Here is a 4,823-nt window from a genome sequence, read left to right as displayed (position 1 = left end):
GGCGGAGGGCGCCCCTGCCCCGCTCAAGAAGCCGAGCCTCTCTGCGCTTCCCCGCCGCCTCCTCCCCCCGCCCCAGGCCCCGCGCCGGGTCGGGCCTGTTGAGTTCGCCGGCCGGGTCCCGCGGGCTCCGAGGGACGGGGGTGACAGGCGGGGCGGGCCGGGGTTGGGGGCTGTCTCTGTATACACACACACTCACACTCACTCACTCACTCACACTCACACAAGATGCGCCTCCACGGCTGGACCCGCCAAGGTGGAGACCTTCAAGCCCCCTTCCTCTCCTTGCCTGGCCTCCTTCACCTCCCCGCCCCCCACCCCCAGCGCACGGGCGGGAGGGGCGGGGCGCTCGCCCTTTGACCCCAGCCAGGGGCGGCCCTCCCCCACAACGCCTTTCACCTGCGCCCCCCACCCTGTGGCCCTGCGGCCGCCTATTCCCCCGGGCCAGGGCTGGGGCACAGCGCACGGGGGAGGGGAGCCAGTGTATGGGGCGTCTCTCTCTCTCTCTCTCTCTCTCTCTCTCTCTCTCTCTCTCTCTCTCGATGTGTCCCATGGGTGGGGTGGGGTGGCGTGGTTTGTGGGGCGCTGAAGAAATCAGTCCCCTCCATCTCCTCCCTCTGGAAAACACCCAAGCCCTTGGAGAACTGCCCGCACCTCTACCTACCGTGGGGGCCGGGACCCTCCTCTGTGTCCTCCTGTGGCCCAGTCCAAGGGGCCTGGGCCTGGCCGGGGCTGCACTGGACCCCAACCACCCTGGCGTGTGGACTCGCTAAAAATCGGCGATTAGATATTGGATTCCAGCGTCATTGAGGTCATTTCACTAATGAGTGCACCGCAAAGAGTTTCCTAATCCATCTGTGAGGGTGGCAACCGAAAGAGAATTTTAGAGCTGACAGAATAGGCGAGGAAAGGCATAGGAGATTTCCACACCCAGTAAGGAAGCCTTTCCCAAAGTGGAAGAAAGAAAGGAGCAAACAGAGACACCGGTAGCCCGCCCGGATCAGAGTCTGCCCCTGAGAGAAAGTACCCTGACCAGGTTCACCCGTGGGTGGGTCGCGAGCTAGCGGCATTCAGAAGAGCGAGGCCCCAGTCTGTGCAGAAGACACCTGCACTCGGGTGTGTGTGGCGGCACAATTCACAAGCAGCTCCAGATGTTAAACCAAGGAGAAGCCAGGGAGTTCCCAACGCCCCAGGTGTCCTCAGCCCACGACTGGCTGCTGTGGGAATGCGAAGCCCGGCTCCTTGTCTCAGAGCGGGGCAACCAGGAGGTGTGATGTCCACCCCGGGGTTCCCAGGAGGATCAGACTGAAGCTGGGACTTGGCCTGAAAGTGTCCCCTCGCATGGCCACCCCCTTCCCCTTCCTGCTCCTCTACTCCTGGTGCCCCTCCATCCAGGGGCCAGACCTTAAAGAGTCACCCGCAAGAGAATCCTGGTCCCAAAGGAGCCTTCTGGGGGACCCCTGCTGAGAGAGGTTGTGGGCATGGCCCGCTGGGGCTCTGCCCGACCCAGGGCTGAGAGATGCAACCTCCCAGCTCTGGGTCCCTGCAGGAAGTGTTGGCAAGCACAGGGCCAGTCCTCCAAAGGCCCAGGTGCAGGGAGCCCAGGCCAAGCAGCCTGTGGAAGAAGCCACATGCTGTGCCACCCCGGGGAACACGACTGCAGGCCCCGGCCCTTCCCACCTCCTCCTCCTCCTCCTCCTCCTCCTCCTCCTCCTCCTCCTCCCACCCCGCCCCCGCCCCCGCCCCCACATGGCACAGGGCCCAGAGACACCTCAGACACTTGCTACCCAAAGTGCAAAGGGCATCAGTTGCTCCTCCAAACCCCCCCCAGCCCAGCAGACCGCATTGTCCAGCCAGCCCCCGGGCCTCCCTGGGGTGCCCAGCACAAAAGTGCAGACACCCACCGGACCCTCCATCTCAGTTTTCGGATGTTTTTGCCACTCTAAGGACCCGCAGGCCAGCTGGGCCTTCTGGCAGGACAGAGAGCCCCGGAATCCGACGTGGAGAGCTGGGTGTACGTCCCCATGAGGAGGCGGTCCCCACCTCCGCGGCTATCCCCTTGCGGGGAGCGGCAGCCGCGGGGCCTCAGAGAAGACACCAGGCTGGGCCCCCACGGCACAGCGGGAGCACGTCCCCCGCAGGCCACTTAGCGATGGCGGCCAGCCGGCGGACGGTTGGGTTGCGCGAGACGCTGCGGCCGCCCTGCTACCGGGTTCCTGGGAGGGCGTCCTGGAACCAGCGTCCACACCAAGCCCTTGGAAGGCCCAGGCGACGGAGGAGCCCCGTCAGGCAGGGGCCGAGGACGGTGACGGCCCGGGCGGGGAGGAGCGTGTCAGGCAGGGGCAGAGGACGGTGACAGGTGATAGGCCGGGCGGGAAGGAGTCAGTCAGGCAGGGGCCGTGGAGGAGACGGGCTGGGTAAGGGTTAGGGTTCGTGTCAGGGCACAAGTCACAATCGCAAAGACCTGGAAGCCACCCGAGTGCCCATCGACCCACGAGTGGGTAAATAAAATGTGGCGCGTGGACACCACGGAGTGCTATTCGGCTATGAGGAGCAGCGGTGAGGGGGCACCTCTCGTGGTTCTCCTGGCCAGAGCTGGAACCCGTTCCAGTAAGCCAAGTATCCCAAGAATGGACACACGGGCACCACGTGCTCGCGCTCACCAGCAAATGGGTACGAACCGATGGACACCTAAGTGGACACAGAGGAATCACCTTCTTCGGGTGGGTGTCGGGCGGGTGGGGGGAGGGGATGGGCATACACATCCATTAGGAATGGGGTGGGTACGCACCGACTGGGGGATGGGCGCACTTGAAGCTCTGACCCGAGGGGGGAGGCTGGGAGAGGGCAACGCACCCGACCTTAACATTGGTGCCCCCACAATATGCTGGAACAACATGAGAGGTAAATGAATAAGAACACGGGGGGGGGGGAGGGGGGCACGGGCAACACATGTCACCTTAATACTTGGACTCCCATCATCTGCTTGAAAAGAGAGAGAAAAGAAAATGCAATAATAGAGATAAGAGACACTTTTTAAAAATAATGAATCCGGCCGGGCGCTGTGGCTCACGCCTGTAATCCTAGCTCTTGGGAGGCCGAGGCGGGCGGATTGCTCAAGGTCAGGAGTTCAAAACCAGCCTGAGCAAGAGCGAGACCCCGTCTCTACTATAAATAGAAAGGAATTAATTGGCCAACTGATATATATATATAAAAAATTAGCGGGGCATGGTGGCGCATGCCTGCAGTCCCAGCTACCCGGGAGGCTGAGGCAGAAGGATCACTGGAGCCCAGGAGTTTGAAGTTGCTGTGAGCTAGGCTGACGCCACGGCACTCACTCTAGCCTGGGCAACAAACCGAGACTCTGTCTCAAAAAAAAAAAAAAAAAATGAATCCGAAGAGAAAAGTAAAAGGAGGCCTGTGGAGCAGGTCTGGGTGTGACTCCGGATCCCCCAACATCAGGTGCCACCACCAAAGATTCCTACGTGTAGCCCATAGAACCCCAAAAGCAACGGGAGGAGTTCTGGTCACATACTCCCTCAAAATGACATCCTGGCCTTCTTCTGGACCTCCCTCCCCTCTCAGACTCTCAAGGTTTCCTCCAGCGTGTCGGCTCCCACAGAGCAGACCTTTGGTCTGAGACCTGACTGTCCAGAAGCCACGCATGCTGCCGCGTGGCGGCGGTGTCGCGGCTCGGGACAAGAGGAGGCCCCACGGTGCGGGCTGGGGCGCCAGGCACCGCGGCGGGCGCTGAGGGTGGGGGTCACCCCCACCCCGGGCCGCCCCCGCACTCCCAGAAACGCGACAGAACCAGAGGCAAAAAAAAAAAGAAGAAGCCTACGGCACCCGGTATTCCCGGGCGGTCTCCCATCCAAGTTCTAACCAGGCCCGAGCCTGCTTAGCTTCCGAGACCAGACGGGATCGGGCGCGTTCGGGGTGGTGTGGCCGTGGACGGCGGAGGGCGCCCCTGCCCCGCTCAAGAAGCCGAGCCTCTCTGCGCTTCCCCGCCGCCTCCTCCCCCCGCCCCAGGCCCCGCGCCGGGTCGGGCCTGTTGAGTTCGCCGGCCGGGTCCCGCGGGCTCCGAGGGACGGGGGTGACAGGCGGGGCGGGCTGGGGTTGGGGGCTGTCTCTGTATACACACACACTCACACTCACACTCACTCACTCACTCACTCACACTCACACAAGATGCGCCTCCACGGCTGGACCCGCCAAGGTGGAGACCTTCAAGCCCCCTTCCTCTCCTTGCCTGGCCTCCTTCACCTCCCCGCCCCCCACCCCCAGCGCACGGGCGGGAGGGGCGGGGCGCTCGCCCTTTGACCCCAGCCAGGGGCGGCCCTCCCCCACAACCCCTTTCAGCTGCGCCCCCCACCCTGTGGCCCTGCGGCCGCCTATTCCCCCGGGCCAGGGCTGGGGCACAGCGCACGGGGGAGGGGAGCCAGTGTATGGGGCGTCTCTCTCTCTCTCTCTCTCTCTCTCTCTCTCTCTCTCTCTCTCTCTCTCTCTCTCTCTTGGGATGTGTCCCATGGGTGGGGTGGGGTGGCGTGGTTTGTGGGGCGCTGAAGAAATCAGTCCCCTCCATCTCCTCCCTCTGGAAAACACCCAAGCCCTTGGAGAACTGCCCGCACCTCTACCTACCGTGGGGGCCGGGACCCTCCTCTGTGTCCTCCTGTGGCCCAGTCCAAGGGGCCTGGGCCTGGCCGGGGCTGCACTGGACCCCAACCACCCTGGCGTGTGGACTCGCTAAAAATCGGCGATTAGATATTGGATTCCAGCGTCATTGAGGTCATTTCACTAATGAGTGCACCGCAAAGAGTTTCCTAATC

General features: G+C 63.1%; 1 pseudogene; it reads right to left on the bottom strand.

Moving 5' to 3' along the window:
- Positions 1-3,831: 3,831 nt before the first annotated feature.
- On the bottom strand, positions 3,832-3,950 carry LOC142868100 (uncharacterized; annotated as a pseudogene).
- Between the last annotated feature and the right edge of the window lie 873 nt (positions 3,951-4,823).

This window comes from Microcebus murinus, unplaced genomic scaffold (assembly GCF_040939455.1).
Source record: "Microcebus murinus isolate Inina unplaced genomic scaffold, M.murinus_Inina_mat1.0 scaf026_hap2_Mmur4.0, whole genome shotgun sequence".
NCBI classification, from domain to species: domain Eukaryota; kingdom Metazoa; phylum Chordata; class Mammalia; order Primates; family Cheirogaleidae; genus Microcebus; species Microcebus murinus.
Note: the sequence above shows the minus strand (reverse complement) of the source record. Positions and strands in the feature narration are given on the sequence as shown.